The following is an 8,887-nucleotide window of genomic DNA, read 5'->3' as shown; positions in this document are numbered from 1 at the left end:
TTTATGTTGATTATGTTAAAGTAAGTTGTTTTAAGTGGGTGATCTTGTATGATTAAGAATATAAATGATCATGTTTAAATCTAACCAAGATCATCAACCTCATGATCCATGAACTTTACTACAACTTAAAAATGATTTATTACACATAAGTGACTTTTATAAAGAATAACCACCATGATTTTTATTATGATCTCCTAAAAGTTTAGTAAACAAAGTGGTTTAAAGAGGAGATTTTGATTAGAAAATATAATGAAAATGGTGTCTTTAAGCTCCTAATAAAAATGTGAAGATTTCATTATTTTTAACCAAGTTGTTAAAAATATATTTATAAAAGTTCATGGAAATAAAGACGAAAAGTGCATAAATCATGCTTGCAAAGTTGATGTAATGAAACTTGATTTGGAAATTGATTATGATTATGGGTTTAAACATGGTTTAAATACGTTTTTATAACGTGGAAAACGCCATAGTTTTAGGGGAAAATGGGGTTAAAGGGTGATTAACAAAGTTAAATGCGATTAGTGGTTTTAAACGTCATTATGGAAGCTTTTACGAGAATAGTTAAGTCTCAAATATTCAAGAGTTCTTATGAACTTAAACATATATTTTCGCAAAATAAAAGGGTGAAAATATAACAATGTGTAAATATAATTTTTGGTTAGAGAAATTATATATTTTTGGAAACTTGCTAAGAGTATGTCTATATGTGCTATATATGTGTATGTATTAGATACCTATAGGGTGATCAAAATAAATACACAAACATGTTCCTACATGGTCCAAGAAATGCTAGTAAAATCGGACAATTAAATAAAATGGCCGAAATGGAAATACATAACACTCGATGACGACAATTTGGACATTTAAACGAGCACATATGTAAGTGACCTATAACAAGAATCCGGAAAGTCGAAACTATAAAAATTACCAAGTATTTTTCGTAGGAAAAATGAACTTATTTAAGTTTGCTACTTGGTAACATTTTGGTAAAAATTGCAATATAATGTTAATGGACTCATGAAGTTATAATTGGGCCTATCAAAGTTAGTAATGGGCTAGGCCCAAATTCCTTAATACATGGGCTAGGGCCCAATGGCAATATAACATGGGCTCGGCCTGTGACACCTGTGTCACCGCGACCCTCAAACAAATACCAAGCCGATGAAATATTGTATTTCATACTTGGGATCTTGTATAAATATGTGTATCTTTTGCACATATCAATTCTTGTTCAATTTCAAACTCTACATCGCTTTCTGGAGAGTTATACGCTAACTGGTGCTTAAACGTGCTCAGTTTAATGTGACAAATACTCCGGAACATCAACATATACTCAACATACCTTAAACAACCTTTACATAACTTAGAAATAAGTTTTGAAGGCTTTGGTATGGCAAAAACAAGTTAATTCGCTTACAGGGACTAAACTTGACAAACTGCAAAAGTATGCCAATTTGAACTGTAACGAACATTCCGGAACATGTCCATAAGTTAAACATACCACAAATATCCTTTACATAGCTTAGAAATAGGCTTTGAGGGGTTTGGTATGCTAAAACAAACTTTTGGATCATTCAGGGGCTAAAAGTGTCAAAAAGTGCACAAGTTTGCACTTTCGCGCATAACTTACGTTCTGAATACATCCGGACATCCAAAAATTTATGTAAGCATCCTTATATTATGCCTTAGTGTTTGGCATAAGAAAAATCCATTCGTCGCGTCATTTGGATCGTCTTTCACGCTTATGCGCATTCCGTCGTAATTAAGCGAACATCGCGATCGTACGGCCAAACGAACCAACATCCGAAACATTTTTGAGCATGTTTCATGTCCACAATGTTTAGGCATCATTTTAGGGCCTTAAAGATGGCTTTACCGGCCTTAGAAGTGTCGGAAATGGCTTAAACACGCAACAGGGACCAAAACTGCAAATTCTGAAACTTGGTGCAGATCAGACGGGGCCAGGCGGCCCGCGTAAGATTGGCCTGCACCTTCACGCGGGCCGCGTGGGACTATCAGACCAGATTCAATGCTTGCATTCAATGCAGTTGGCCTTTCGTTCGATCAAGGGGCAATGCCCTCACCCAATCAAGAGCCAAGGGCCAAGTTCTGACTTACCACAATATTTTGACAAGTGTACGCACAAGATCGTGGCACGATATTCGATAAACGATCCTAACGGTTATGCTTTTCCTATAAATACCCCCCCCCTTTGTTGCAAAAACCCACACAATCTGATCAAGAGCTCTAAGTTGGAACCTTTGTTTCATACCTGAGCCATTTTGATCTAGATTAGCATTCGGGGACCCTCCGTAAGTATTCTTTCGTTCTTTTATTCGCTTTTCGAGTCCGAAAGTCAACGTTTTGTTGACTTTCTGCATTGACCAGCCTATGGTCAACACGAAGTTCATGGAACTTCATAACGTGAGCGTGATCGCGATGGTTATAGTCCGTAGTGACTATACCTACTGATTACCACGTTATCTAGGCTCAGTGACGAGTCGTAGTTTCGGCCAAAATGCGCATTCTTGCGTATTTTGTAACCAAACTACTCGTGAGCATCAACGCCGTTTGTTTTGATGCCAAACCTGTTTTCTAAACTTAGTTAAGCATGTTCTAACATGCTTAGCTCGTCACTTTTAGTATAGTGCTTCTATAGGGTCGTAAGGTAAGCGATCTAAACCATCGCTTATACTTTCGAACCCGACCCATTTGGTCGATCATTAGGATCCGACCAAACACATTAGGTGACCATAGCTATAACCTTCCGAGGTTATACCTTGTGGTCACGATGTTAGGCGTTCCAGACGCGTTCTACGCGAACGACGCGTAAGGTAGCATAAGCTACCTAAACGGGTCGTAATGGGTCGCAAGCACTTAGGTTAGGTTTCATTTTAGTATGTAGGCTTTGTTAAACCATATTGCACGAGTCTCCATACTCGTTTGGTTTACGAACCCGCATACTATTCGATCCTTCCGATTTAGGTCCGGTATATTAACATAGCTACCTATTAGGTGCCGTTTGATATTCCGTGATCTAGCATTGTTTGATTATTATACAAGAACTCAAAGCAATCTCAGGTGAGTACATTGAACCCCTCTTTTACTGTTTTTTTTTTTTTTTGGGTAAAGGGTTACCCCGGTAAAATTTTATAAATAATCAATAAGTACACAGGTGTGCCTGAAATAGCACACTCAGCTAGCCTGACAAACCAGGACTAGAAAACCCGACGAACACAACCAACCAACAAAACACGACTCGTTACAAAAACACAACCAACAAGACACAGCCCTCACTAGATAAAAAACAGAAAACAAGCTACATAGGATCTAAGCTATCCCGGGTCTTCATCCAGCGCCCTTGACGGGATCTGCCACGTTTCCATAACTTTCTTGTGATCAGGTTGACCTTTAAACTTGAACCCCATCAACCGAAGTCTGACTGAGCTTTTAATCTTCTCGTACACCTGATTAGCCGAACTCTGAGGACGGGCGAATAGGCGATTATTACGTTCCTGCCATATGAAGTAGGCCGACGCAGCAAGCACCAATTTCCCTACCACATGCTCCAATTTCCTCGAATCTGAGTACTGGTTCATCCAATCCGTAACCGAGCTCCAAGAAAGATTACCAATATCCATGTCCACCATTGTTTTAATGTTATTCCATACTTGAACAGCAAAGTTACACAAGAAGAACAAGTGATCTCGCGAATCACGATCATGCTGACACAACGGACAACACATCAACCTTAGGTTCGTTTCACTTCCCGCTTCCCAAACTTTCAACCGATCTTGGGTCTTCAACTTATTTTTTATAACCAGCCATAATAAGAAGGAATGTCTTGGAATACATTGGCTGAACCATACCATGCCACTCCAATTAGTAGTTTCCTTCCGCAAGCGAATGGTATGCCACACTTCTAGAGAACTGTAGTGCCGAATATTACCCTCCAAATCCTTCCAAACCAAACGGTCATGAAGCTGCAAAAACGGCTGATCAAGAGTCAACCCAATTAAGACAGGATAAGTATCATACCAAGCTTGGGGCCATTTCCATTGCCCATGCTCATCTACCAAATCCGCAACAGACGATTGAAGACTGAATCCCGCATTAGCAATGCGTCTCGGGGTTATAAAAGATCTAAGGGGGCTAAGGTGACACCAGTTATCACTCCACGCATTCGTTTGCAACCCACTTCGGATAATCTTCCAAAAGAAAGGCCGGATAATATTTCGAATAGAGAGTATTTTCCTCCATCCCCAGCTCATGCTACCCCTACTTTGGACCTCCCAGAAACTTTGAAGCTTCAGTTTATGAGCATAAATCCATTGCACCCACAGGGACTTTCTTTTAGTTAGGATACTCCATATGTGATTAGTAATGAGAGCTCTGTTTACATCCACCACACGACGAATACCTAAACCACCCTCCGACTTAGGAAGACAGATATCATTCCACGCCACCTTTGCTTTAACCGTACCAACATTACCAGCATTCCACAGAAAACGCCTCATCCGCTTTTCTAAATCGCTGACAACTCGGCCTGGAATAACAAAAATGGAAGCCCAGTATATATGCATTGCGGATAGTACCGAATTAATGAGCTGCAATCTGCCCGCAAAGGACAGCGTTTTTGTCATCCAGTTGTTGATTTTCTTATCCATTCGGTCCACTAAAACCTTGCAATCCCCTGCGGTTAACCTGGATGTGATCAACGGCACACCTAGATAACGAACAGGAAGCGAACCTTGCTGAAACGGCATGATGTTGAGAATATCCTGCTTGACCTGAAGAGGAACATTACAAAAAAATACCGTGCTTTTAGCAGAACTCGGAACCAAACCAGAAATACTCGAAAATTGCTCCAACGCCACTTTTATCTTGCTAACCGAGAAGGCGCTTCCATGAACAAAAATAAAAAGGTCATCAGCGAATGAGACATTTATTATTTTTTGTTTCATACAATGAGCATGGTACTTGAAACCTGGAGACCGAGCAGATTTTTGGAGAAGAAGTGTAAGCACCTCCATAACAAGCGTGAACAGATAAGGGGACATCGGGTCCCCTTGTCGAAGACCCCTTCTCCCTTTGAAAAACCCGTGAAGATTCCCATTAATACTCAATGAATACGTAGCCGTAGAAACACAAGCCATTATCCACTTCACCATTTTCCTATGAAAACCAAACTGAAAAAGAATTTTCTCAAGAAAAGCCCAACTAACCGTGTCATACGCCTTTTGGATATCAATTTTGAACGCGCATCTGGGAGGCCCTTTATTCAAGTGGTAGTTGTGCATAAGCTCCTGGGTTAACAGAATATTATCAGAAATCCGCCTGCCTGGCACAAACGCCGACTGATTAATACTAACCAGACAATCCAAACTCCCTTTCAGCCTGTCCGTAATAATCTTGCTAATGCATTTGTAGAGAACATTGCAGCAAGAAATAGGACGATAATCCAGAACCGAATCAGGGGTGTCCACTTTTGGAATAAGAGCTAAAATTGTATGGTTTAACTGTTTCAGCATTTTACCCGTATCAAAAAATTCCAAAATTGCACCCGTGACCTCACTACCCACAATTTCCCAAGCATGCTTAAAAAACGCCGACGTATAGCCATCCGGACCAGGAGCTTTGTTCTCACAAATGCTAAACATGGCATTCTTAACTTCCTCATTCGTAACCTGTCTAACCATATTTTCAGCTGTATCAGGATTAATGACATTGTCAATCACTTCGGTCAAGTCAACACTAGGAAGCGTGTCATCCTTGCCTAAAAACGCTGAATAATGGTTAACAAGAGCAGCCGCCACGTCAACCCCCTCAAAACGATTACCATTTACATCACGGATGCACTGGATTTTGCTTCGATTATTCTTACACTTCACACTATTATGAAAGAACGCCGTATTGGAGTCCCCAGAGCAAAGCCATTCCACCTTCGATTTTTGTTTCAAAAAGCATTCCTCATCATGCGCTGCAACCTGGAACTCCTGAAGCGTCTCTACCTCCTTTTTACGAATCCCCTCATCCATAGGGTTTGCGTCCACCAATTTTTGAACTTCATCCAGCTTCTTTCGCAGCTCCACAACTTTGGTATGCAAATTTCCTTGCTGGAAAAGTATCTTACGAAGACCTGGTTTTAGATTTTTCAATTTAGTAGTAACCGAGAACATCTTGTAGCCTTCTATACTTTTCGCCCATTCACCCTCCACACAATCTTTGAACTCAGGTTTAGAGGTGATAAAATTTGCAAACTTGAAAGGCTTCGGCCGAAAGGGTTTAGAAGTTTTAGGAAACTTCAATATACACGGAGTATGATCAGATACGCGGTGCGGGTGATATATGACATATGCATCAGGAATTACCTCCAAGCATTTAAGATTACACATAACCCGATCAATTTTCCTAAGTAAGCCAACCCCCTCTTTTGGTTTCTGGTTCCAAGTGTAATGAAGACCATGTCCCTTTACATCAACCAGTTCCGTGGTTTGGACACACTCATAAAACTCCCTCATACCAATAGAAAGACTAGACGTACCAAATAGAGAATCATCACCATGGAGGGCTGAATTAAAATCGCCCATGACAAACCACGGGGTGTTCGTACACAGCAACTTGTGCCTACACAAATCCTCCCACAAACTCCTTCGCTCTTGATACTTGTTCTTCGCGTACACAAACGAACAAAAAACACTCTTGTTATCAGCTTTGGACCAGACTTGAGCGTGGATAACCTGATCAGATTGCGACAATATCATAACGTCTACCAAATCGCTATTCCATCCTAGAATAATTCTGGTACCCCGTTGACATAACCCCCCGTTTGACGTCCAATTCCATTGCCTAAAAACATATTTACATACTCTAGCCAAATTAGCAACCTCCACATGGGATTCTAAGATAGCACAAACCGAAACTTTATTTTCCGAAAGCATAACACGAACCTCATTCTGTTTCAAGGGGCGGTTCAATCCCCTTATATTCCAAGTTAGAATACTATCCATTAAGACCATTGATACCGGGAGTGCTTGCCCCCTCAGAAGTATGAACATGCTGTTCATTAGACATAAACTTGGCCATTTCAGTCGGCGTAACTTCCAGCACTTCATCATCAGCCACCTGTGTCGATCTATGCGTCTTGTTATTCAAACCCACATTAGTCGACCCATTATCCTCATAACCATCTCCATAATCCTCATCAAGAGCTTCAAAAGCGTTTGACGTTTTTACGTTGGTCGCAGTCACAGGGATACCCGAAACCTTTTTAGTTCCTGACGTACTTGCTCCCGACTTGTGCACTTTTTGTCTATAAACAAACTTTGCTTTCGGTTTTTTGTTCACCATTCCAATCTTAGCAACCTTCCTATTGTCGGTAATAAAACCATCCGCGTCCACAGAAACTTGTTTGGGTTTATCCATCTGATTTTTCGGGCAACTGTGGTCACTATGGCCGAAGATATTACAACCCGAGCAACGTTGTGGTTTCCACTCATATTCAACCTTTATTTTCTCCATAGTAAATCCATCTTCATCCAACTTCGGAATGGCAACAACTATATGGTCCTTCATCTCATTATCCGCATTCACTTCTATCAATGCTCGAGCATAACTACTCCTACCCCAACTATGTGTACACATATCAGCCGTGTACCCCTCTTTTACTGTTTTCCAAACTGTTTTGGGGTGAAACACATGTGCCTATCTGTTACTTTCATGCTTTCCGGTTTTCACATCATATACTTGCTATGTTCGATAGTACATATATAGTACATGATTTCGTTGTGTTTATGCTATGTATGTCCATCGTGTGCATACTTAGCACAACACTTTACATTACATTTCATGCTATGTATGCCCATTGTGTGCGTACTTAGTACATCGTTTTACATTACATGCTATGTATGCCCATTGTGTGCGTACTTAGTACATCGCTTTACATTACATGCTATGTATGCCCATTGTGTGCGTACTTAGTACATCGCTTTACATTACATGCTATGTATGCCCATTGTGTGCGTACTTAGTACATTGCCTTACATTACATGCTATGTATGCCCATTGTGTGCGTACTTAGTACATTGCTTTACATTACATGCTATGTATGCCCATTGTGTGCGTACTTAGTACATTGTTTTACATTGCACTTCTGTTGCATATGCTCATCCAACATATGAACACATTATGCTACATTTTGAACCGTTGTGACCATTTGACTATGTGAACCGTCTAAAACCGTTTGATTATATGAACCGTTTGTAACCATTGAACCGTGTGAACCAGTTGTATCCGTTGACATGATTTACATTTGACAATAGACATTTGACTATACATAAACATTTCCACAATTGTTAAACATTTCATCTTGATGGTTTGGTTTGAGTAAGTGATTAAGTAACGAGGCGTGTGTAATATGATACAAGCATGGTGGATACGGCGCTGGTGCTTCCTATATATAAGTGTTTGTATGGTATTACATATCGTAGCGTTATTTGAATCATTTCAATTTGAGACATATGACATTTTATACAAATAACACACTTTTCATGAGACATTGTTTTACAAACTCATTTTACATGGTTATCCGTTTAACCATACAGTGTTCTCTTATTTATACGTATCATCTGATCTTATCGTTTTTCAAATGATTTACAAGACAAAGCAAATTACAAGGTTCATGACTGAACATTTTCTCAAACATAAGTCATGAATTCCGTTTTCACAAAACCAATGTATCTCACAGGCATTTTTATGCTGACGTACCTACTTTCACATGTGTTTTCAGGAAATGATGCATAGGACTTATCAAGACATACTTAGGCGGACCTGTGCCTTAGTGCCTTAAAACGAGACAAGAACTAGTTAATTTATGTTATGTACTCTT

Source organism: Helianthus annuus, chromosome 3 (genome assembly GCF_002127325.2).
Source record: "Helianthus annuus cultivar XRQ/B chromosome 3, HanXRQr2.0-SUNRISE, whole genome shotgun sequence".
Classification (NCBI taxonomy): Eukaryota; Viridiplantae; Streptophyta; class Magnoliopsida; order Asterales; family Asteraceae; genus Helianthus; species Helianthus annuus.
Note: the sequence above shows the minus strand (reverse complement) of the source record.